At 40.2% G+C, this 27,190-nt stretch overlaps 1 protein-coding gene and 1 gene segment (V, D, J or C); both read left to right on the forward strand.

Annotated features, from left to right (window-relative positions):
* LOC311516724 (immunoglobulin kappa light chain-like) overlaps positions 1-27,190 on the forward strand; it is a gene marked incomplete at both ends in the record, with an annotated part of 74,241 nt that overhangs the window by 33,292 nt on the left and 13,759 nt on the right. The gene's annotated exons all lie outside the window — the stretch shown is intronic.
* LOC311515649 (T-cell receptor gamma chain C region DFL12-like) lies at positions 19,611-22,520 on the forward strand. The segment is given in 3 exons: positions 19,611-19,923; positions 21,102-21,173; positions 22,378-22,520.

The raw sequence follows: 27,190 nt of genomic DNA on the forward strand, positions 1-27,190 counted from the left end.
CACTAGACCATGCCTCCTCCCTCCTGCCCAACATTGTCTCTGTCCCCCGCCCCATCTTCACCTCTCCCTTCTGCACCTATCACCCCTCATCCTCCATCTTCTGCCCCCTTCCCTTTTGCTCCTATCATCCCCCGTATCCATGTCTATATACCCCCAAATGTCGCCCCTTCCTCTCCCTCTATTCTTATCCACCACCCATTAATTTTAGTCCCTTTCCTCCTCTGCTGTCCCCACCTAACCACTCTTTTCTGTCTTCCACAGCTTCCCCCCATGCACACCCCCACTTCTGGCAACCATCCCCTCTCCCAAACTGCTTCTGCTGACTAGAGCTGCCAGACTCAAACAAATTACTGCTGACATGTGCAAAGTGAGATTTTTTCAAAGGCTCATAACTTTGGCCAAATTTGGGCATTTTTTCCACAGGAATAGTAAACAACACATCCCTGACACAAAGGCCATCCTCTTCACAAATTTCAAGTCCCTGCTGCAAATATGGAAATGATAGAGATTCTCAAAGAAACAGTTGAAAAATTATTTAATATGGGAAAAACTAGGTATTTTCCTGAAATCTAGTTCTCACAACAGGCTGAACCACTGTTGCTAAAACTTTTTTTTTTTTTTAAATCAGCCTTAAGCAGAAAACTGGCATGGAAAGTTTGAGTCAGAACAGTTTAAGTTTGGTAAAGATAAAAGCAACTGAAAAGGTTGTCTTTTAATGGGAAGATTCAGGCAACCTTAACTTGCAGACATCTATAACTAAAGTGTGCCACCTTTAACTAAAATGTTTGTCTAAACCACACACCTTGAAATCCAAGCCCTGCCAGTGTCTCTCTCTTATCACTTCATCCACCTAAATAAAGTCATTTTTATTAAATCTAAACCCCCTATGTGAATGTATAACTATGGTTGCACATTTAAAATAGAAATAGTCAGCAAGAGGAGAAGGAGAGATGATCATCCTTCTATTCACTGTTCCCGGGGCCTAGAAGTGGGGAGATTTTGGCCAGTCCTTACAACCTAACCCAGATTCCACAGGTAGTCTGTAGCCTTTCATGGCTATTTTATATTGTTATTTATCACTCATCCCTGCTGTGTCTGAGTGGGGATGCATTAAGGCGATCAAAGTTGCTGTAAGCCAGGATTACCCAAGTTGCTACAAAAGGAATGACATTAAACAGCTTCCCTTCTTCATGGTTCTTGAGCGAGAAATCCTTCTTAGCCACTGACTAGAAGAGTAGCCTGTGGATTCCTCTTGACAGCATATGCCCATATACAGGAATAAGTTTCCAATCCTATTTCCTTAGGGTAAAGATGAGGAAGGGTCATTCCGGTTGGTCAAATGTTTTTCAGAATCTCATCAGAGCAGTTTGAAGTGGTGCTTTTGTGAATGAGGCAAACTGGATCACGTTAAAGTTCCTGCAGATATCAGGTTACATTTTCAAAAATACTTAATGAATTAGGAGTCCAACAATCATGAAATTTAATGGTTTGGACTCCTAATTCATTTTAAATACTATTGAATTTTTTACCTATTATTTGCTCTCTTTTTATTGGTGATAAACTGTACTAGCTCTACACAGATGCATGTCAGGAGATAGAACTTTAGATGTCATTGGCAGAGATTTCAGTTCAAAAGGGAAATCAGGCTGAGTGAAACCTTTTCTTTTGTGATTTATTGAGATCAGCAACATAGTCTAGAGTATTTATTGGATTTAGGGAACTTACTTCTTAGAGAACAAATTCTTGAGAGACTGCATCATCCATTCTTTCTGATCTCAGTTGCTCTTTCAGTCTTAGGAAGGTGTGTGTCTGCATTTTGGGAGAAGAAGGATGGTCTTATGGTTAAAGTACAAGATAAGGCCTCAGGAGATCTGGATTTGATGCCTGGCTCTCTTTCACACACTTCTTGTGTGACCAAGTCACTTAACCTCCCTGGGTTTCAGTCTCCCCTGTTGTGAATAATACCTACCTCACATAGGCATTGAAGCTTAATGCATCAAACTTCATTGAAATTCTTGGATGGAAAGTACTACAAAAGTGCAAGTTATTATGTCAGGTTTCAGAGTAGCAGCCCTGTTAGTCTGTATCCGTAAAAAGAAAAGGAGGACTTGTGGCACCTTAGAGACTAACAAATTTATTAGAGCATAAGCTCACGAAAGCTTATGCTCTAATAAATTGGTTAGTCTCTAAGGTGCCACAAGTCTTCCTTTTCTTTTTAAGTAATTATGTGTGATGACTACAATATGGCTAAACTCTGTTTTCCTTTCTCCCTATCGGCAAGACCAATCATATTATAACAACTAGAACGTACGATTGTGAGTTGGTAGATTTGCCTGGTAGAGGGGCAACAATGTAGTTATGTTGTGAAAGCTGCCGCTGTTGTGCTAATATCAGTACAACCCGGCCAATGACAGCACAGCAGCAGTGCTAGTGCCGACATTTTTATGCTGGTGTCACTTAACCCTGCTCAGAGCACGTCTGAAGACCTGGTGACAAAATGGCGGTGAACACCATCCTTCTCACTACACCAGTTCTCCCAGTGCTGACCTGTGAAGATTCACCAGCACTACTGCAATGCTGGGAGCGATCCCAAAACAGTCTTGGGTAGACAACCCCTTTGACACAACCACCTGCACATTTTTGAGGGCCCTCTCTATGTGTGTTCCTTTTCAATTTTTCATACACAGTCAGTGATTTCCCAGAATTATTCTTCAGGGGAATGGGGTTGCAGGTGTGGGTGTCTGTGAGAAAGAGAGAGAGAGAGCAATATTCTCGTTCGTTTCCTTACACTTGCTAAATCATCTTCCAGGTGGGTTTCTTCAGATGTTATCTCTGTTCTGTTTTAAAGGGACTGTGTATACAGAGGAAAATATTTTTTCTCCTCCCCAGCAGCCATATAAAAAGATAGCAGTAAATTGTTAATACAGAATCTAGAACAACATTAAGTTGGGTAGCAAAATATGTATCTAGGATATAGGTTCCCAGCAGCTGTTCATCAAATGCTTTGTGCTGGTATGTAGAGAGCTGGCAGATCACATAATGCTGGTTCCTCCTCATTTCCATCTATTAAATTTCAGTAATACAGCTAAGAATGAAATACTTTCCAGGTATTATTTTTCCTTGTTAGCAATTGCTACAGTTGCCACAGCAATGTGATTTGATTACAGAGTGAGGAGGTGGTGAATGTTATTGTGAATGGGATACTGTAGTTTATGACACAATCTCTTTTTTAGTATATGGACCACACAATGAAAATGTTTGAGAACCGCTTAATGCAAGGGTCTATTTAAACCATTATCAAATAGAGCTGTTGTCTAGTTTCCATTTTAAGGAATGAGGATTCATTTAAGGAATGAGGATTCATTTTCAAGGACATGGAAATAGAATCACTGTGAAGAGAATTTATGTATCAGCTTTATGATGGCACACAAATGTGAAATTAGTTAAACTCTCCAAGCAGTCAAGAAACCAGGAATATTTAATTAGAAGTATTTTCCCAGCTACTGGTCAGAGTGCCTGGTTATTTGAGCAAGGACACAGCAGCATAAGTAAAGAACCACAGCTTATTGTAAAACGAAAAGTCAACGTGATACTTCAAGCAGGATCAAGTTCTTTGGCACAGGAACCAAATTAGTTATTTCTGGTAAGTATTTTTATTCTTGATTGTTTTTCTTTTGGTAAATAGAATCAAAGGACCAAAAAAAATTGTACCAAATAAGTGAATATAAGACAAGGAATTTGCACATAAGCCATGTATTGCTCTTGATCAGAATGTGGAACTCCCAAAGATTTGACTGAGGGGAGTATTTGGTCCTAATGAGTAAAGTGAGTACAAGTGTAAAAGGCTGGAATATTAACTGAATAGCTGTTAAAAATCAGGAAGGAGGGAAATGGAGAGCTTTAAATTTAAAATATTGGGCCAAGTTCATCTCTCATGCAACTCCATTGAAAGAGTCCAAATGTCAGCAAGTGTATAATTCACAGCACAGGTTTCAATTTAGCAGGTGTGAGATTTTTAAAACTTTTGTTATTTTTAGGGTAAAATCAGAGTATGATGACTAATGAAGGAAAATTCTCTGAGATGAAACAGTGTTCAGGCTCTCAGTAAGTGGTTTTATGAAAGTAATTTTCCCTTTTATGTATAATATTCTTTTTATAGTATATAAGCCACAGAAACAGTCCAATCAATAATATAAGTGTGTTAACAATGTTGAGTACAAAAAAAAATATTTATAATACATTGCCAAGAAATGTACTTATTTTTTCTAAACAATACATTAAGAGCATGTATAAATGTAAAGTGAAGAAGAGAGGTTGTGATTTTCCCCAGGTCACACAGGGAGAGCCAGAAACAAAGACAAATCTCCTAAGTCCCACTCTGGTGCTTTAACCACAAGACCATCCTTCCTATCCAGGCACATTGGAGATCAAAGAACTAAATACTGCTCATCCACTGAAATTAATGGAATTGCATGGTGACCACAAGTTCACCCCAATCAATTTGCCATGGAGTGATGTATGTCAAGGAGCAGAAAACATTTTTGGTAGAAAAAGGCACAGGAATTCACAAAGTGCAAAAACTCAGTTTAATATTCACATAACATCCTGGCCTATAGCAAGTCTTGTTAAGATTGTGCACTTTGTATTTAAAATATGAACGTCAGAATCCGAATTCAGTGAAATTCATACCTTGGTGATTCATTAGTTTTTGTAGAGGATTTCAATGATGTGAGTATGGAATAAAGTACTTTGGCTCCGGCACCAAACTGTTGGTTTCAAGTAAGTTTCTCAAGATGTTTTCAAAGCATACACTTACTCTGGACATTTACTATGCTTGTTATCCAGGACAAAATCAAGCTATTCATAAATATACTGAGTGAAATCCTGATTCCACTGAAGGCAAAGGCAAAACTCCAATTAACTTCATTGGGGGTCAGGATTTCACCCATACTAGTCTCTCTAAATCAAAAAGAACCAGTTACACTTCACTGAGAACAATGTAAAGTGTTTGGAGATCTTGTCTAGCATTGTAAGACTGTGAGATAATTATGCAAAACTATTCAGAAGTGGAACTAAGCCTATTGTTAGCAGTAAATGTGAAATGTAGAATTTATGTTCTTTATATAATACAGTATATTTAGCACCCAGTCCTGTGAGGTATTGAGGTACTTCAATGCTCATTAATTCAAATGGGAGTTGAGGACATTCAGCACTTGCAGAATGTGGCCCTTAGATAGCATTAAGGAGTACATTTATAGTAACAATACATTTATGCAATTGTGTTTTCTTTCCTAATAAAGACTCCAGTTCAGTAAGGCACTTAAGCATGTTTCTATTCCTATTCAGCAAAGAATTTGAGTATGTGTTTAACTTTATGGCCAAAATGCAGTAAAATCTTCTTGATTCCATACAGTAATGGGGAATAAAGAGCTTTGCTTATTTTTTACATAAAGACCAGGTACGTGATAGAGGGAGACAGATATTTTAAAAGATATTTTCAATTGTTCAAATGTTTTAGTCATGTTTGGATTTAAGGAGGTTTAGAGTATTCTGTGTCTTTAAGCATATTCTTCTCTCTCGATCCTGCTAAATCATCCTTGCTGAGTGCCTAATCCCGGTGTTGTACAAATATTGCTGAAGAGAAAAAGGTTTCTGTTGGTAATATTCCTGATTACACCACATGGCAGGAATTAGCCAGAAATTTCCCCATGAATATACCCATTTTAAAGGCTATATTCTACCCTCAATCTATTGTTATCATTGGGAGATGCATTGTGGAATGATGGTAGTGTACAGGCTTAATTTTATAAACTCAGCCAGTGCACCACAAACTAAAATGTAATTTGTTCCTTTCCACAAAATATTCAACACCCTTAATCTAAGCCATTTTATCAATGGCATTTATGTGCCCAATGCCCATTGAAATTCAATGATAGTTAGACACCAAAATGCCTTTTGTGCCTTTGTCAGTCTCCCCCACAGTTTTCACATTATTTTACGGGTACTCTCCTTATTTACTATTTTATTGTAATGTCTGAAAGTAATTTATATAGCAAATCAGATTTATTTTAAAGCAACACCTACTTGTTCATCAACAAAAAGATACCCGCTCTGTATAAATTTTTGCAAAGGATTTATTCACTGTGATACTACTAGTGGTATTCTCATCAAAGTATTTGGCTCCGGTACCAAGCTCATTGTAACAGGTAAGTTATATGGTAATTACAGTAATGCAAAGATAAAGAGGCTTATTGTGATCATAGAAAAGCTTTTTATCACAAGTAAGGTCAACAATTGTAAGCTCGATCTTGTGAAGTACAGAGCACTTTCAGTGTGGTGCTGAAAACAGACAATTCCTGTAGACTTCGATGGCAGTTAAGGGCTGTCAGTACCTCGTAGGATCTGACCTTGAAAACACCAACTTTTCAACCCCAGAGCAAACCTGCAATTTTTACTGATAGACGTAAAGTAGATTTTTTTCAAGTTAATGAATATTTCTAAAGATCAACTGTTTAATGACATTTTTCAGAGGAGGTGCCACCATAAGCATGCAGGTCCTTGGCACAGTTGCAAAAATTTGTCTTAGCTTTGATATTACTCTAATTCTTTAACTAAAATTAATAAAGATGCATAAAATTAAACAACTGTGAAATAAGTAACAATGTCATACTTCTCAATCAAAACAGAGAAAGCAATCTCTGAAGTAGTCAGTATCTTCATAGCTGAATTCCTGCACTTACATCAGTGTAAGTGAAAGAATTCGGCCCGAGAGATTGTCGTCTTGTGTGAAGTACCTTGGCATTGCCGGCAAACTAGTGGTTGCATGTATTCTTAATAGCGTTTAACAATATATACTTAGGGCCTGAGTCTTCTTTGCCCTGCTCTTGTGAAGCCATTTACGCTCATGCAAAGTCAATGGGAAATGCTAACATTCTGATTAAGTAGCTTGTTACACCCAGTACCCCTTTGACACTACTGAAATATCAACAACCTTCCGTTTCTTCTTTGTGATGCACATTTATAACATGAGAACGTTGCCTCTTTCTGCAGAGAATACTTCTTTGGCACTTAGCTGGGTTGGGAACCTTATTCTCAGGGGACAGAGATTAGCTGCAGTAAAAGTGTTTGAACCTGCTCATTTCTTGCAATAACTCGTACATTCAATATACTGTTTAAAAAAATGTATCACTTGCAGTCAGCCGTGTGAAACGAGTGGATGGATAATGATTTTGGTATAGAATTCTTTTTCAACCTGATTTAGTGTTTGTTATTTCATGCACGTACAGAAGTTCAGTGATAAAATGAGGATATTTTCATCCTTTCTAATTCAAACTTTTAATAAAAAAAAGCGTGGTTGTGTTTTATCCAACTCTATGGCATGTGATAATTTTTAAAAATTGCATAAAGTGAAAAAAATATGTTTAGATCAGCTCTATTTCTAGAGTGACAACATTAATACTGTGACAGAATTATTTAAAAATAATTCAGCAGATTCAGCAGAAGTTCACTAATTGGCACTTTGCTCATCAGTTTCGGGATTTGGACACAACAGGCAACCTTCCCTCTATTCCTCAGCAAAGATTTGATCGCTGAGTTCTGATGAGAGCTCCATTGTTAGTAATGCTTCAGAAGTGGTTGACTAAAGTTAGGCTCCTAAATACTTAATTGGGAATTTAAGTGGCGTGATTTTCAGAAGTGCTGAGTGTTATGCATAACACTCCATTACATTTGTCAAATAAATGAACAAAGTCATTTCAGGATGTATCATCCTTGCTAATTTCTTAATTGATATTTGTCATTGAGTGATACATGTTAATGTATTTTCTGTAATTTCTCAAAATGGCTTTCAGCAAAAGTTCCCCCTGAAGTGATATTAAGTGGGTCCTCAACTGAACATAGGTCATCCCCTATATCATTTTAAGGTGAATCATTGAAGAAAAATATTGTCAGCAATGGTTAAGTTTTTCAGTGTGGACAAGGCTTACAGATTGCTTTTCTAACTCTCTTTTTAAAGGTGCTAACCAAAGTTCTTAAGTAGTATATGCAGTTAGTTCAGGGCAAATATATCTCCTGACCAAATATGCTAGTGATTTTGGAAAAGAAGACTCATTAAAAGGTATCTGGAACCTTTATTTCCCTTCCCCTTGGGTACGGCTACACTGCATTAAAAATCCCATGGCACCTCGTCTCAGACCCTGGGTCAATTGGCTCGGGCTTGTGGGGCTTGGGTTGTGCAGCTAAAAACTGCAGTGTAGGCATTCAGGCTCAGGCTGGAGCTTGGGCTCTGACACCCACCGCCTCACTGGGTTTCAGAGCCCGCACTCCAGCTCAAGCCCAAATGTCTACACTGCAATTTTAGCCCTTCAGCCCCAGCCCTGCAAGTTTGAGTCAGGAGACCTGGACCAGCCGGGGTCTTTTATTGCAGTATACTTAGGATCGATTCAAAAAGTACAAGGCTCTGCCCCCTGCATCCCCGCACCTCTGGGGCACACCACCCAGGGTGAGGCAGAGGGTCTGGGGCTTCCCAGAGCTGCCTGTGCTCCCTGGTGGCTCTTATTACTGCCCAGCTCCTGGTTAAAGAACAGGATTGGGCCTCAGGAGATCTGGATTCAATGCCTGGCTCTCTTTTACACACTTCCTGCATGACCAAGTCACTTGTGCTCTCTAGGTTTCAGTTTCTCCTGCTGTGAACAATACCTGCCTCACATAGACATTGAAGCTTAATGCATTAAACTCCATCGACATTCTTGGATGGAAAGTGCAACACCAGTTAAAGTTATTATGCATGATGGTTAGACTATGGCTAAAATTCATTTTTGCTCTCTCCATACTTGCAAGACCAAATCATGTTACAACTACCGTGCTATATAATGTGTGACCATGACTTGGTATATTTGCTAGGTGGAGGGGCAACAATGGGTGTATTTTGTGAAACCTCCCGCTGTGGCACTAACGTCAGTCGAGCCCCACCAAGGACACCAAGTGCAGCAGTGTTCGTGCTGGTGTTTTTATGCTGGTGTCACTTAACCCTGCTCAGAGCAGGTCTACAAGACATGGTGGTAACAGGCCAGTGAAGGCTTTTGCCCTCACTACACCAGTTCTCCCAGGGATCACCAGGGAAGATTCACCAGCACGATTGCAATGCTGGGAGATATTCCCAATAAACTCTTGGGTAGTAGACAAGCCCTTTGACACAACCACCTGTACATTTGAGAGGAACCTCTCACTGTATGTTCCTTTTCTATTTTTCTTACCCACTGTCAGTTATTTCCCAGAATTATTCTGCAGTGAGGTCGCGGTCTCTGTGTCTGTGAGAGAGATCAAATACTCTGGTTATTTCCCTTACAACTGCTAGATTCTCATCCACACCTTTTGTCTGAAATGAGGTGGGCTTTCTCAGATGTTATCTCTGTTCTATTTTAAAATGTCTGTGTATGCAGAGGACAATATCCCCTCATCTTCCCCTCCCCCCCACCAGCAGCCATGTAAATTGGTAACACACCAACTACAATAATCCCAACATACAGCAAAATATATATTTAGGGTTCAGGCTCCCAGCTGCAGCCTATGGAGCTCTTTGTGCTGGTCTGTAGAGAGCTGGCTGATCACGTAATGCTGGTTCCTCCTCATTGTCATCTATTCAATTTCAGTAACACACCTAAGAATGAAATTCTTTCCAGGTATCATTTTTCCATGTAAGCAATTGCTACAGAGATGTGATGTGATTGCGACGGGAGAAGGAGGAGGTGGTCAATGCTATTGGGAAGGTAGTCCAAGAGACAATCTCTCTTTCCATATGTGGACCACACAATAAAAATGTTTGAGAACCGCCTGATCCAACAGTCTATTTACAATATTAAAATCAATAGAAACTGTCATCTAGTTTCCGTTTTAAGGAGTGAGGATTTGTTAATGGAAAGTTGCAAGGACATGCAATTAGAATCTGGGAAGAGAATTTATGTACCAGTTTTATGGTGGCACAGAAATGTGAAATTTGTTAAATTCTCCAAGCAGTCAAGAAACCAGGAATACTTCATTAGAAGTATTTTCCCAGCTACTGGTCAGAGTGCTGGTTATTTGAGAAAGGACACAGCAGCATAAGTAAAATACCACAGCTTCTTGTAAAACGAAAAGTCAGCATGATACTTCAGGCTGGATCAAGTACTTTGGCACAGGAACCAAGCTAGTTGTTTCCGGTAAGTATTTTTATTCTTGATTGATTCTATTTACCAAAAGAAAAACAAAGGACAGAAAAATTGCACTGAATAATTTAATATAAGAAAAGGAATTTGCACATAAGCCATGTATTGCTCTTGATCAGAATGTGGAACTGCCAAGGACACGAATGAATTGACTGAGGGGAGTTTTGGTCCTAATGAGTAAACTGTGTAAAAGGCTGGAATATTTACTGAATAGCTGTTAAGAATCAGGAAGGAGGGAAATGGAGAGCTTTAAATTTAAAATATTGGGCCAAATTAGTCTCTCGTGCCACTCCATTGAAAGAGTCCAAATGCCAGCAAGTGTAAAATTCACAGCACAGGTTTCAATTTAGCACGCGTGAGTTTGTTATTTTTAGCGCTATATCAGTGTATGTTGATAAATGAAGGAAAATTGTTTGAGGTGCAACAGTCTTCAGGTTCTCAGTAAGTGGTTTTACTGAAAGTATCTTTTCACTTTTGCGTGTAATGTTCTTTATCAGATTAAAGCTACCGAAACAGTCCAATCAATACTATAAGTGCTAGTTAATGTTGAGTACAGTATTTATAATACTGCACATTGTCTAGGAAATGTCATTTTCTAAACAATACATTAAGAGCATGTTAAAATGTAAAGTGAAGCACAGAGGTTGTGATTTGCCCAAGGTCACACAGGGAGAGCCAGAAACGAAGACAAATCTCACTCCGGTGATTTAACCACAAGACCATCCTTCCCATCCACATTTGAGATTGGAGGACTAAATCCTGCTCATCCACTAAAATTAATTGAAGTGCTTGCTTACCAGCAATTCACTCCACTCAATTTGCCATGCACTGATGTATGTGAAGGAGCAAAAAACATTTTAGGTAACAAAAAGGAACAGGAATTCACGAAGTGCATAAACTCAGTATAATACTCACACAATTAACTGGCCAATAGCAAGTCTTGTTCAGACTGTGGACTTTGTATTTAAAATATGAACTTCAGAATTTTAGTCTCATAAAATTCATAACTTGATAATTCATTAGTTTTTGTAAAGGATTTCAATGATGTGAGTATGGAATAGTAAAGTACTTTGGCTCAGGCACAAAATTGGTGGTTTCAAGTAAGTTTCTCAAGATGTTTTCAAAGCATACAGTTACTCTGGGCATTTACTATCCTTGTTATCCAGGACAAAAAAGCAAGCTAATCATAAATCTATAAGGTAAAATCCTGATTCCACTGAAGTCAAAGGCAAAACTCCAATTGACTTCAATGGGGTCAGAATTTCACCCATGATAGTCTCTCTAATTGAGAAAGAACCAGTTACACTTGTGTAATCAATGAGAATAATGTAAATTATTTGGAGATCTTGTTTAGCATTGTAACACTGAGATGATTATGTAAAAATATTCAGAAGTGGAACCACTTATTGTTAGCAGTAAATGTGAAATGTAGAACTTATGTTTTTTTATACAATGCCATATATTTAGCACCCCGTCACATGAGTTGTTGAGCTTCTTCAATGCTCATTCATTTAAATAAGAATTGAGGATGATCAGCACTTGGAGGATCTGGCTCTTAGCTAGCATGAAAGGGTATATTTATAGTAACAATCATGCAAATGTCTTTTCTTTTCTAAAAAAGGCTCCACTTCAGGAAGGCACTTAAGCATGTGTCCATTCCTATTCAGCAAGGCATTTAAGCATGTGCTTAACTTTAAGGCCAAATCAAGGGCAAAATGCAGTAAGTCTTCTTGTTTCCATACAGTAATGAGAAATAAAGATTTGCTTATTTTTTACATAAACGTAAGGTGTATCTATAATAGACGTAATCCTTTTAATAAACTACGATAATTGATCCAATAACAGGATTCTCAAATTTGTTTTTAAAGATGATTTCCAATTATTAAAATGGATTAGCCATGTTTGGATTTAAGGGGATTGAGAGAATTCTATGTCTTTAATTAAGCTTATTCTTCCCTCTAGATACTGCTAAATGGTCCTTGCTGGGTGCTTAGTCCCTGAGACAAACAAATATTTCTGTAAAGCAAATGTTTTCTGTTGGGCAATATCTCTAATTACACCAAATGGCAGAAATTAACCAAAATTATTCTCCTGAATATACACAATTTAAGAGCTATATTCTTCCCTCAATCTATCATTATCATTAAGAACACTATCATGGAACGATGGCAGCATGCAGGCTTAATTTTATAATCTCATCTTGTGGACCCTAATTTAAAAAGTCATTTGTTCCTTTAGAAAAAATTATTAGAAAGAGCTAATCTAAACTATATTGAATCAGATTAATTTTAGGGACAGAATTTCAATGGCATGCAGGTGCCCAGGAATGATAGTTAGATGTCTAAGTGTCTCTTGCCCCTTTGAAAATCTTCCCCACCATTTTCACATTATTTTACATGCGCTCTCCTTATTTACTATTTTATTGCAAAACCAGAAAGCAATGTAAATAGCAAATCAGATTTTTTTTAAAGCAACAACTACTGGTCCATCAATATAATGATACTAGATCTGTACAGTATTTTGTAAAGGATTTGCTCACTGTGATACTTCTAGTGGCTATAGCTTCAAAGTATTTGGCTCTGGTACCAAGGTCATTGTAACAGGTAAGTTATGTGGTAATTACAGTAATGCAAAGATAAAGATGCTTATTATGATCATAGAAAAGCTTTTTATCACAGCTAAGGTCAACAATTGTAAGATCAATCCTGTGAAGTACTGAGCACTTAATGTGAGGTGCTGAACACCATCCATTCCTGTAGACTTCAGTGCAAGTTAAGGCTGTTAGCTCCTTGTAGGATCTGATCCCAAATACATCACCTTTTCAATCCCAACCTGCAGTATTTACTAATAGATTTAAAGTAGATTTTTTTCAAGTTAATTAATATTTCTAAGCTGTTTAATGACATTTTTCAGAGGATGTGCCGCCATAAGCATGCTGGTCCTTGGTCCAGACGCAAAAACTTATGTTAGCTTTGCGAAAAGCTTGTGCCCAAATAAGTCTTAGTTTTTAAGGTGCCACTGGACTCCTTGTTGTTTTTATGTTAGCTTTGATATTACTCAAATTCTTTAACTAAAATTCATAAACGTGCATAAAATTAAACTGTAAAATATGTAACGTTGTGCTTCTCAATTAAAACAAAAGAAGCAATCTCTGAAGTAGTCAGTATAAGTGAAAGAATTTGGCCCTAGAGATTGTCATCTTGTGTGAGGTACTTTGGCATTGCAGGCAAACTGGCGGTCCAGTTTGGCCAATGTACATGTACATTCTTAATAGTGTTTAACAATATATACTTGGGGCCGGAGTCTTCTTTGCCTTGCTCTTGGAAGTCATTTATGCTCCTGAAAAGTCAGTGGGAAATGCTACTATTCTGATTAACTTGCATGTTACACCTGAGTTCCACTGGTATAACGGACTGCACAAACACAGGACAAAGGAAAATCAGGTCCTTACTGTTTCAGAATCATGCTCTGCCCATTAATTTAAATCAGCTAGAACAGTCAGTCTATTTTAAACCTTAATTCACAATCTAGTTACCTCAGTAGCCCTATAGCTCTCAACTAAAGATAAATTGTTGTAATGCTGCCTACTAAAATGAATACACTATCATAATTAATTCTAAGCATATCAGATCAGGGTCAGCAGGTTGCTTTAAGTGAACATTCTATGGACAAAACTCCCATAGATTTACCAGGTGTTTTGACTGCGTAAGGAATGGAGAAGCAAGTCTGTGATATGTGTAGATTGTCTATTACAGCATGAAGACCTAAGATTGCACACTTGATTTATTAGTGTATATAAACTGTATACAATAACATGTTTTAGTAAAAAAAAATCTTCTCAAAGAGAAATATCAAATATTGGGTAAGTAAATTCCTCTGAAGAAAAAAATAACCCTAAGATCATGGAGATATTCAGACCTTGGCACAATTCTACGTAAAATCAGTAGGAATTGTGGCTGTTTGTGCCAGCTATGAATTTGATTACAACTTTATAAGAGTTGGGGCATTTCTGTTCTAAGAACATGAGGTAAAATCCTGACTCCACAGAACTCAATGACAATGACTTTTCGGCCAGGATTTTACCCATGTTGTGTAAACGTACTTCTTAGCAGGGACAACATTATTCACAAGTATACTGAAGAAGCAGAAATTACTTTTAAAGTCCTAGATAGTGAGCAGTCCTGATTTTGCTCTCACACTAGTCATTCCTCTTTTTAAACTGACTTCCCTCCATTCATTTAAAACGGAGCTACTCTAGATTTACACCAGTGCAAGTGAAAGCAGGGTCGGGACCTACCAGGATTCTTCAGAATTTTTGCTTAGTGGAATAGATGAGTAAAAAGATTTGGAAACAGAACCAAGCTTACTGCTTTCAACGAGCATGACATAGGAATAATGGTGCTTCTCTTATTGTATCCATTAAAGTGCATCGACTCATCATTAAAGAAGCTTACATTAAAATGGTATAACTAGATTCTTCCAAACACAATATTCTAGAAAAAAACTGGCAGGCTCAGTGCAGAAGCCAAAGATTGAACTGAATGTGGAGACTGAACTATCCCCTATCCTCTCTAAAGGTTGTCCTTTCAGAACAATATTGACATGGCTTGGTGGGATGGTGTGAAGCAGCTTCCTCTGTCCCTGCATGTGTTGTATCTCTCCTGTGTAGAAAGGGATTCAGTCCACAATGCTATCTCTTTGGCAAGCTTCAGAAGCATTTGGTCATTTTATTTTAAAATAAGAAAATTAAGTCACCAAAACTTTACATGAAGTTTCATAGCAGAAATAAATGTAAAAGTACTTGGCATGCTTATTAAAAGATAGACCCAAAGATCATATGTCACATTATAAGATGGAAGTTACTTGGTTTTTTTATAAAACAGAGTGCATTAAGAACAGAGTGATCAGTGTAGATCTTTAGTTATAAAGTACAAAGGAGCTACTATTACTGATAATTATTTTGATGATAAGATTCTCAAGTAGTCTAGGGTTGGTTTAAATTGGTTTGCTGCCTTTTGAAACAGTTCTAGGTATTGATTTTTGACATTACCGACTGAATATAACAAACTCTTTATAGAAAAAATATATAAGTATCTGATCTAAATCCCATTGGCCCTAAAAGACCAAATCCAAATTTATGGCAGAAAGGGATGTGCAGTTGTGAGCAAAGAATCTTCAGAGGACAGGTGTCCACCAGAAAAAACTTCATCACGATAGGCACTGTTGCTGGCACTTTTAGCAGAAATACCAAGAATTTAAGGGATATTAAGAATAATTTACCATCTCATCCTTTAAAGGTGACCTTTGCAAACAGATTTCAAATGCACTGTTAGGACCAGGTGAGAAATCCAGCATGAAATAAAAGAGATTCTCCAGCAATGGTCTAAAATCACCCATCACAATTTACAATGGCATTACTAAGCACTGGACCACTGTTGTAGAATGCTGAAGTATTTTCAATGTAGGCAGTTTCCAGTGCTGTCAGTTTGGCACCTTTCACAAGCACTAAATTCACATTAAAAGAAAAATAGAAATTTCAAGTGATGCTAAGGGATCCCAGTCTGAGGAAATTCTTGGCCTTTGGTATGTCGAATGCATTTGAATTTTTTGACTTATTTTGCATGTCTGCTCCTAAAGTACTCCAAACATCCAGTGCTATCTATTGGAGTTTGGGGTGTCAGAGGAATACAGGATCAAGCATTTGCCATTTTGTAAGGAAAAGCCATTTAAATCACAAGTCTCGTATATTAAAGTGATTCTATCAACTTCTGTTCATAATTGCACATTAGATAATATGAAGCTATATTGGGCCATATGGAAGCTATATGGGCCAGATCCTCAATGAAGCGCCTTTGATTTCCAGCAGCTGGAGATCTGGCCCACAAGTTTTTTACAAAGCACATGAACACAGTGAGAACAATGATATCAAAGTCTTCAGCTCTGGCACAAAGCTCATTGTTTCAAGTAAATTCTCTGGTAGCATAGAGAAAAGTTACGTGTGAGAAGAAAAAATTAGAGACTACAGAGCACAATTTATTCAGAAAGGATAACAGACAATGGAAACGTGATATGCAATCTACAGTAGAAGAATGAATGTCTTTACTATCTGTGAGGTTAATGTATAGATTTCAAAGTCCAACATTAGGTCTCAAATGTCAAACAGATCCTCTGTCAGTTAAATGAATTATTTTCTTTTAAACAGAATTTAAAAGCTACCAAATTAATATTAATATAGAGTATTTGAAAATACCAATGTAAGCTCACCCTGAAAAATACATTGAAATTTCCACCATTTCTTTGCTTGAATTAACTGGCTCTCAGTTGTAACTATTTAGCTATATTTGTTCAGATCTGATCCCTCTGAATAGAAATGTCTTGGGCAGATTTTGTAGTAAGTGTTCTCCAACTGGTTTTTGAATGTTCAATTCTTGACATCTGATTTGTGTCCATTTATTCTTTTACATAGAGACTGTCCAGTTTGGCCAATGTACATGGCAGAGGGGCATTGCTGGCACATGATGGCATATATCACATTGGTAGATGTGCAGGTGAACGAGCCTCTGATAGTGTGGCTGATGTGATTAGGCCCTATGATGGTGTACCATCAAATTGTAACATTCCAAAACCAGTTGGAGAACACTTCAATCTCTTTGGTCACTCAATTACAGATCTAAAAGTGGCAATTCTTCAACAAAAAAACTTCAAAAACAGACTCCAAGGAGAGACTGCTGAGTTGGAATTAATTTGCAAACTGGATACAATTAACTTAGGCTTGAATAAAGACTGGGAGTGGATGTGTCATTACACAAAGTAAAACTATTTCTCCTTGTTTATTTCCTCTCCTACTGTTCTTGTAAAGTGCTGGAAAGGACCCACCTTGATTATCACTACAAAAGGCTTCTCCTCCCGCCCCTCCACCCCACCCCACCGCTCTCCTGCTGGTCATAGCTCACCTTTCCTGGTCACTCTTGTTACAGTCTGTATGGTAACACCTATTGTTTCATGTTCTCTGTGTATATAAAATCTCCCCACTATATTTTCCACTCTGTGCATCCAATGAAGTGAGCTATAGCTCACGAAAGTTTATGCTCTAATAAATTTGTTAGTCTCTAAGGTGCCACAAGTACTCCTTTTCTTTTAGATAAGCAACGTGTTTTGAAAAGTTAAGTTGGACCAAAACAACACGTAGCTCCACACTGGAAACTATAATTGACTTGGAAATTAAGGATCTGATCTTCTTACAGTGTCTTATGCAAAGCCCATTGAAGCCAAAGGAGAAAATCCCATTGGCCTCAAGGGATTTTAGATCAGACCTAAAGTGAGGCCCGAAATTTAAAACTGATTTTGCTCATGCATCTGCACAGCCACTTATGCAAACACACATTCTGCTTATATATGTACAAAATTCAGATTTTATATTAGATAGACACCCATCTAACCATGTACAAATGCAAAAAATGATATGTGTTTGCAAAAGTGTCAGCATATAAATATGACTCCAATTTTTAAAAGCATCTAATGAGAAATGCCAGAAATCATCATTAGTTTTTGCAAAGCACAACATCACTGGGCAGGAATCTATGTAAAGGTTTTTTGAATACAAACAAGACTTGAGTGAGTAAATCATTTGGTAAACCTACTGGTCAAGCCCAATCCTGTATTCCTGGGTGGTTTTGGTGCATATGGAATGTAAGATTGAGCTCCAAATGTTGAACTAATTAGTGCCAGAGCATGAGGATCGAAATTGAAAAGAACAGAAAAATCAATTCCCTAAATTGGTGACAATTTCCAAAATGAGGGAAAGTTCTTTAATGAAGGAATTTTTCTTGGTTAGGTAGTCTAACGTCTCAGCTGTCTTCATTGGCTTCTAAATTTTTAGATATTTTAAATACTTTTTGACACAACCCTAGTTACAAGGTTACAGTTTGGTTCAGTTCCAAATAGTTTCAGAAAACTCTAGACTAGCCAGACAGCACAAAAATAAGCTGGAATCATTTTAGAAAAGGAACCTTCACAAGCTTTGACATCAGTGGGACTACTCACAAAGCATAAAATTAAGCACATGTGTAAGACTTTGTGGGAGCAGGGCTTTAGTATTTATTAATATTTGTGTCTCAGTTGACTAAAGACAATGGCTGACATTATTAAAGGAGCCTGAATTTGAAAGGGATTTGGGCACCTAAATCCCTTCTTGCTGCCTTTAAAATTTCCAATCAAAATGTTTTGTGGCAAATAGGCCAATTATTTTGTTAAATGGGCTCTAATTGTTCACCTCTAATTAAGTGTTGGAACAAATGGAGAATGCAGAAGATACATGGTGCCCATTTGGGGACCTTTGACACAACTGAAATATCGACAACCTTCCCTTTCTTCTTTGTGATGGACATTTATAACATGAGAATCTTGCCTCGTTCTGCAGAGAACACTTCTTTAGCTGTTAGCTGGGTTGGGAACCTTATTCTCTTGGTTGTATCCCACAGTGACAAACAGGAGACAGAAATTAGAGGCAGTAAAAGTGTTTTGAACCTGCTCACTTCTTGTGATAACTAGTACATTGAATATATTGTTTAAAAAAAAGTATTATTTACTGTCACCCATATGAAACGAGCAGACAGATTTTAGTAGGGAAGTATTTTTTGGCCTGGTTCAGTACTTATTATTTCATGCACACAAACTCAAGGATCAAAAAATATTTTTATCTTTTCTCGTTCGGACTTTTAATAAAATATTTTTGGTTCTGTTTTATCCAATTTATAGCAGGCAGCAATTTTAAAAATTGTATGAAGTGACAAAAATTGATGATTTTTGCAATTTTTTTTAGTCACTCTTGGAATAGAGCTGATAAAAAAAATTGCAAAAATCATCAATTTTTGTCACTTCATACAAATAGGTATTTATTTGGGTAAATAAAGGGGAGATTTTCAAAGTCACAAATGTTTTGAAATGAACCAGAACATAAAGATCTACTCAGCATTCATTCAACAAGTGTTTAATATATTTTGTGTTTGGAAGCTAAGTTAGTAGGCATTCTCACAGATTCTAGTGTTCCACAAAAACCTGCATTCAATTCAAGCATGTAAACTTCTGCAATTCTAACTCCCTAAAGCTCTAACTCAGAAGTGGACAATTTACTCCTATCTTCAGAATTTAATAGGCAGTAACAATATATTATAGACATAAAGTAGTTAAAATACATTTGGCAACGAGGTATAGTTCTCATGCTGAACTCAGAGTTAAGATTGTGCGCTTGAGTGCAATTTGGAGGAATTGGATGCAAGAAATGAAATTGCCTCTCTTCCGCTTTCAAATCTGTGAATTCTTTCTTTATTGTTTCAAAAGCAAAGTATGCAATGTATAATGCAATTCTGAATTTACTTAATTCCTAACAAATTCATTTCTCTCTCCAAAATGAATCCAGACAAACAAGCAAGAATTAATGTCAGCATGATTCAGGTCCTGCCTCCTTCTTCTGAACAAGATGGGAAAGTATCATACATGTGCCTCATTCAGGATTTTTACCCAAATGTTATTAAGGTGACTTGGGAAGACGGCACGAAGAGTGCAGAGGAAAATGCAGTGCATGAGGAAATTTGGCCCCCTGGTGACAATCAACCTTCATACTCAATAAGCAGCTGGCTGACCGTAGATAAAAATAGCAAGAATTACAGCTGCAAATATCAACATGAAAACAAAGACGGTTTTGTCCCTATCGAATCTCCAGGTATATACTATATTATTAAAACTAGTTCTATATATATTCAGAGAGTTCATTGTTTCTTTACAATAAAAGAATAAAATCTATTACTGTTCCTAAAAGGGTTTGCGCTCTCCAGTCCAATATTAGCTTCCATCTCTCCATAAGCTGAAGCTTCTCCATCAAAAGCTCAGTTTTGACTTCTTTCCCCAATTTAAAATCTTTCTATAATGACTGAAAATGTTGGCTGAGCTCCTCAGCTAGTGTAAAGCAGCAAAACTCCACTGAAGTCAGTGGAGCTCTGCAGATTTACACCAGCCACGGACCCGGCCTACAGTGTTTGGTTTTGAACAAGTGATACATATTGCAACAAAAGTAATAACACACACAGCATCTAACTTCTTACAGCAGACCAGAAGAATTACAGAAACCAAAATCAAAAAGATTTTTCTCTTGCATTAATTTCTGTTTGGTTCTTATCTGAGATACAATAAATTAATTACAGCAGATAAAAATGTACTTCTTTCAAACGTAATGGAAAAAAGGGGTTTATTGACCATCCCCCTCTTGCACATCAAAAATACCTAAGAGATGGGCCTTAGACTGTATCCTCATCAGGATTATTTTCTTCTGTCTTTTGTACAGCTAATAGACAACATTACCACTACCCGGAATGCCAACAATCTCAGGCTGCCTCAGGCTCGAGACAAAATCAGGCGGCCAGGTTTTTATCCCCCGAATATACATACACATTGCAAAGGGGCAAACTCAACTGAGTAATTGGGTGGGACAAAATGCATCTGGTTCGACATAAACAAAAACTTCCATACACAGAAGAGCCAACGTCCAGACCCTGCAATCAGATCTGCTAGTCCAGACTCTGGCTCCCATGTAAATGCCAAAGATTTCAAGCGGGCTCCTAACAGGCACAGGGCTCTGCACTGCCTGAGCATATGCATTTTTCCCTGTTTTAGCTCTAGTTGGCTTTGCAAATCAGTTATGTGCTACTGAGCATTTATTCTGTGGATAGAATCTCGGTGCTCATTTTTTAAAATATAAACTTTCCATATTTGAATCACTGTAGTTATAATACTTTCACCATCTTTCTCTTTGAACTTCATCAAGAAAAGTATGCCTTCATTTTCAACAAGAATCCCATTTGACAATTAAAGTCCTCTTTACATGTTATGCTTTTATCCTTTCAGACACCCCCGTAGTGTCTCAAACCACAGAAGGTTGTATCAACAAACCTGAAAACGGCACCATGCTTTCCACAGGTAATTCTGTCCCAATTCTCATTTTCTATACAATACAGTTAAGAATTAAGCACCATTTGACATGGTTAAGACAAAAATGAAAATATTCTCTCTTTTTTAAATGTCCAAACATAACTACTCTAGATGTGGAACACTGCTGTAAGCATAGGCCCCGACTCTGCGGGTGCTCCGGGGCTGGAGCACCTATGGACAAAAAATAGTGGGTGCCGAGTGCCCACCAGCCACCTGCCGATCAGCTCTTTTGGTGGGCCCATCCGATCAGCTGCTTAGCGGCAGGTGGGAGGCATTAGGGGGAGGGCCGGGGGGGGGAGGTAGAGGTGGGCTGAGGGCAGGGTGCGTCAGGGGAGGGGGCAGAGCATGGTGGGAAGAGGTGGGGCAGATGCTGGGCCATGGGGAAGGGGGCAGAGCAGGGAGGAGAAGAGGCGGAGCCAGGGTGGGACCTTAGGGGAAGCAGTGAAGTGGGATGGAGCACCCACCTGGAAAGGAGAAAGTCGGCACCTGTCGCTGTAAGTTAACATCTGCTGTGGGTTACCAAAAGGGTCCAAAACCTAATCCCCACGGGCAGCTCAGGTTACATGCTGTAGCAGTCCTGCTGAAATACATGTTTTGGTGGGATTTGTTGTGCTTTGTTAACATGCCTCATGGGTCATTGTTCTTTAACCTACACGTGCCACTGGTCCTTCATCGAACATTTAACATGTTAAATTACAAAAAGTATTCAAAACCAAACTTTTCAAATGGGGCGTAAAGGTGCTGAAAGCTTGAAGACCCAACTGATTTCAGTGTCATTTCAGTACTTCCGAAAATCAGACCACTTGATTGATCAGCTGCTCAGATGCAGACTCAGAACAAACGGAGGCACCCAGGTCTGAAAATTTTGGCATAAAATCGTGGCAACAGCCTATTTATAAGAAGCACTAGCATTCTGCTTACTCCTGAGCAGACACCAGCGATAATAACACCGAGAGTGCCTCTTTGTGTCCCTCAGCTCTACCATACCATGGGAAGGTCTGATCAGAACGTAGACCTCTTTAGAGGACACAATCAGATACTGATTTATGCATAGTCTGATTAGGTGGTATAATTACGGCAATCAAATACCATGTATACCTTACGCTATCACACATGGTTTTACAGTTATTTTTCTTTGCGGCTATAGAATATGCAACATTAACCACTTGTTGTTGTTGTTTTTTTGTTGTAGATATTACAGACAGTTTCATGCACAGGACGGCGTATTTAATATATATTGTCCTACTCCTGAAAAGCACCATGTACTACGTCATCGTACTCTTCTTCATCTACAGGATGCAAAGTCCAATCAAGCACCGGGGAAAGAAACCTTAAACTTCTCCTTACAACTTCCAACGTCAGCATTTGTGTCTGAAATTTACTTTGCTTTGCCATAAGCCTGTTCATAAGAAACACCTTGCTCTAAATATTAAGACTTGCATTTCAATTTGATTTGGTTGGCCATTTCTCTAATTAGCACAGATGGCTTCTTCTGCTTGAGAGCGAACAGTTTTATATGTGACCATATTTCCTATTTTATTACTTTAATTTTGTAACTGTGGAACTTCAAGGGCTGAGGCTACACTCCTTGATTTCAATGGGAATTTTGCATCACAAAGTAGTGCAGACCCAGAGGATTTAGCAGTACAATAAAGGACAGATCTACACTTAAAAAGCTGTAGCTCTTTAGTGAAGAGCTTCTCCTGTTGGCATAGTTACTCCACCTGCTGGAGAGGCAGTCACTGTGTCCACAGGAGACGCTCTCCTGTTGACATAGAGCTTATCCTGCTGATCAGCTGCTTGGCGGCAGGTGGGAGGCATTGGGGGGAGGGGCCGGAGCGGGGGTGGGAGGTAGAGGTTGGGTGAGGGCAGGGCGCGCTCAGGGGAGGGGGCAGAGCATGGTGGGAAGAGGTGGGGCAGATGCTGGGCCATGGGGAAGGGGGCAGAGCAGGGAGGAGAAGAGGCAGAGCCAGGGTGGGACCTTAGGGGAAGCAGTGGAGTGGGGTGGAGCACCCACCCGGAAAGAAGAAAGTCGGCACCTGCAAAGAAACCCTTATCCTGCAAAAAAACATGTGCACAAAAAGAACTTTTTGGATGTGGAAAGGTCAACTGCATTCAGTGAAGTCAATGGGAAAACTTGTCCCATAAATATTTGCAGGGGTGGAGTCCTCATCTGTAACTTAAAATGATTTGACACTTCATTTCCACTAATTGCATTTATTTGCTTTATAAAAACAAAAACAGGCTTCTGAAATATGACTAATTTTTTAATTGAAAGATTAATGGATTTTAAATAAAATTCAGCATTGCAGAATTCTGTCCAGTTTATTTCTTTAAAGGAAATCAATTCTAGAAACTGCAAGGAAGGGTTCTTTATTGTTCAGAGACCCATTTCTTTTATCCCCTGCACCCAACCATGAAACATATTTATATGGCTTTTACCACGGTAGTATCTGAATGCCTCACAATCTCTAATGCATTTATCCACACAACACCGCTGTGAGATAAGGAAGTACTATTATGCCCATAATACAGAGGGGGAACTGAGGTCTGTAGAAACTAAGTGGCTTGCCCAAAGCCACAAGGAAAGCCTGTGGTAGAAGAGAGAATTAAACCAGGGTCTCCCAAGTCCCAGGCTAGCACTAAGCATTAGACCATGCCTCCTCCCTTCAGCCCCAATCCTGTCTCTGTCCCCATCTCTGATATCCACCCCTCCCCTTCTTCCCTATCCTCCCCCACATCCTATATCCTCCCCCCATGCCTATATACACCGATATGCCTCCCCTGCCATTCCCCCTAGTCGGATCCACCACCTGTTAACTCCAGTCAATTTCCTCCTCTGCTGTCCCACCTGTCCCCTCCTCACCGCACTGTTTCCTGTACCCCACTGCTGGCAACCATCCCCACTCCCACTCTGCTTCTTCTCACACTCTGGTTCCTGCACCTGTCTCTCCCTGTGTGTCCCCCGTCCTCCCCCTCACACACACACACACACACACTCCTCACCCCTCTGCATTCTCAGTCAGGCTGCTTCCTCCTCTTCCTCATCCCCTGGGTGCTAGCAGCGGGGGTGGAGAGGCAATGATCACACAGAAAACAGTGGGTCCTTGCTCTCACATCTGGTGCTAAAGTGGCCTGCAGCAGCAACAGTGTTGTCAGCCTCAACACTTGAGGTTTTTGGCAAACACATGTGAAATGTAGCCCCCAAAATAACCCGGCTGGTGACACTGCTCCTTCCACACTCCCCCTCCCCCAGCAGTAACACTCTTCCCCTCCTCCCCACAGCGCTCTAGTGCATACATCCAAACCTTTCCAGGGGCTAAAGTGGGCTATGGAGACGGAGGGACAGATGAGCCAAACCTAAGTGGGGTCATGACCCCATGCGCTAGGTCACGATGCCACTTGGTAGGGGGCCTGGGGCAAACAGAGGATTGTGCGGGGTCAAAGGACAGTCCCACAAAATCTAGGACTTTTGAGAGTTCTGGTAATATAGTCTCTCCACTGCCTGCCTGGCTGTTTGTTTCCTGGTCCCCCGCACCTCCCGCCTGCTCCTCTTCCTCACTTGTATTGAAAGCAAACAAGCATGATGGCTAAGGATACAGCTATGTCACTGTTGTCACCACTGTCATGGGCCAGGAACTTTGCCCATTACACGGGCCCTGCTACCACGCAGTGTTAGACAGTTAGGTCACTTTGATCACCTGCCTCACATGAACAGTTCGTGACTTCGCTTTGAGCCAGTGGATCCAAAGGTGGCCGAGACCCATGACCATGCAGTGACTTGAACTGTTTTTACCACGACTGTGCTGTGAATTACGCCTCATTTTACCAGGATAAAATCATGCATAGAATCATGGCAGTGGCTATGGGCAGGCGGCCGTTCCCCTGGCTCTGCCCCTGAGACTCCACGCCACCCACCATTGCCTGTGCAAAACGGACCTCACAATGAGGCCTCAACTCACGGCTCCTGTGCCGGCTCAGGCCCGGCTGCTTTCCGTGAGCCAGCTGCAAACACCAGGCCTGGCCCCGCCCTGGACTCTACCTGCAGCCATTCCCCCCATACCACAGAGAGGAGGCACCGTTGGGACTGGGGGCTGCAGCTACTCAGCCTCTCCCCTCGCTCACTGGTGCTGTGCTGCATGGGGGGAGGGGCACAAAGCAGCAGAGGAAATAGCTCCAGGTGGCAGGAGGGAAAAGGTGCCACCACCCTCTAGATGAAACAGGCGCTGGGAGCTGCTGCCCCTGTGCGTGCCGTGGGGGCGTCATGGCAGCAGCCGCGGCTCACTCGCACGTGGGACAATTCGGGGTTTAGACCCCTCCCCCACATCCCCACCCAGCTGTGCACGCGCCCTGGTGGCCGCTCATGCACAAAGGCCACCCGTGGCAGCAGGGACCGGGCCCATCTGAATCACCCAGAGATCACCCAAAGGGTCACCTGTCGCCAGCTAAAGGGTTATTGGGTTGTGGGGGGAGGTTTGCTGCTGAGGCCTTTCAAAAGTCGCCAAGTCAGTGAAAAATTGCCGAGGTTGGCAACACTGAGCAGCGATTACAAGGAAAGTCCGGCTCAGCCCCCGAAGCACCAGCTCAGAAGCTTTGTGGGGATGCCACATGGGCAGACTGACCACACGTCTGAACTGGGAGGGCGCTAGCTAGAGCGTGCTTATTGCAGATGGAGTCTTCAGGTACTGGAGCTGCCCAACTTGAAAGTCAGCAACAGGAGGAGGAGAGAGGATGATTCTTCTATTTCTCTTTTATTCACTGCTCCTAGGTCCTAGAAGTGAGGAGATTTTGACCAGTCCTTACAACCTATCACAGAAACCACTGGTAGTCTATAGCCTTCCATATCCTATTTTATACTGTTATTTATCGCTCATCACTGAAGTGTCGGAGTGGTGATGCATTAGGGTGATCCCAGTTGGTATGAGCAAGGGTTATCTAGGCTACTACAAAAGGAATGGTGTTAAACAGCTTCCCTTCCTGCTGTTGCAAGTGCTTTGGAGGATAGGATTAAAATTCAAAATGATCTGGACAAACTGGAGAAATGGTCTGAAGTAAATAGGATGAAATTCAATAAGGACAAATGCAAAGTACTCCACTGAGGAAGGAACAATCAATTGCACACACACAAAATGGGAAACAACTGCCTAGGAAGGAGTACTGTGGAAAGTGATTTGGGCACGTAGTGAATCTCAAGTTAAATACGAGTCAACAGTGTAACACTGTTACAAGAAAAGTGAACGTTATTCTTGTGTGTGTTAGCAGGAGTGTGGTAAGCAAACATGAGATGTAATCCTTCTGCTCTACTCAGTAGTGGATTAATGCATGGGCTCATGGGCCCCATGCCCAAGGCCCTGTCCAATTTGGGGGCCCCCACAGGGGTGCTGGAACCTCTGCAGAAGTGGGGGGCGAATGGCACCGGGACTGTGACCCTGCCCCATCTCCTCCTCTTTCTCCCGAGTTTTTACCCCATGAACCTCCGTACCCTTTCTTGCACGACCAAGTCACTTATCCACTCTGGCTTTCAGTTTCTCCCACTGTGAATAATACCTGCCTCACATAGACATTGAAGCTTAATGCATTAAAGTACATTGAAATTCTTGAATGGAAAGTGCAATACCAGTGCAAGTGATTATGCATGATGATTAGACTATGGCACAATCCAAGGAGCAATTTATATGGCACAGGCTGCACGTGAACAGCCCAGGAGTAGGGGTTCTCTGAGCAGAGCAAGGATTGGCGTGACCTAGCAGATCACTGGTCCAGATCACACCAGAGGGGAACGTCACAACCTCCCGCTGTGGCACTAACGTCAGTACAGCCCCACCAAGGACACCAAGTGCAGCAGTGTTTGTGCTGGTGTTTTTATGCTGGTGTCACTTAACCCTGCTCAGAGCAGGTCTACAAGACATGGTGGTAACAGGCCAGTGAAGGCTATTGCCCTCACTACAGCAGTTCTCCCAGGGATCACCAGGGAAGATTCACCAGCACGACTGCAATGCTGGGAG

The sequence above is a fragment of the Lepidochelys olivacea genome (genome assembly GCF_965140295.1).
Source record: "Lepidochelys olivacea isolate rLepOli2 genome assembly, chromosome: 2".
NCBI lineage: Eukaryota > Metazoa > Chordata > Testudines > Cheloniidae > Lepidochelys > Lepidochelys olivacea.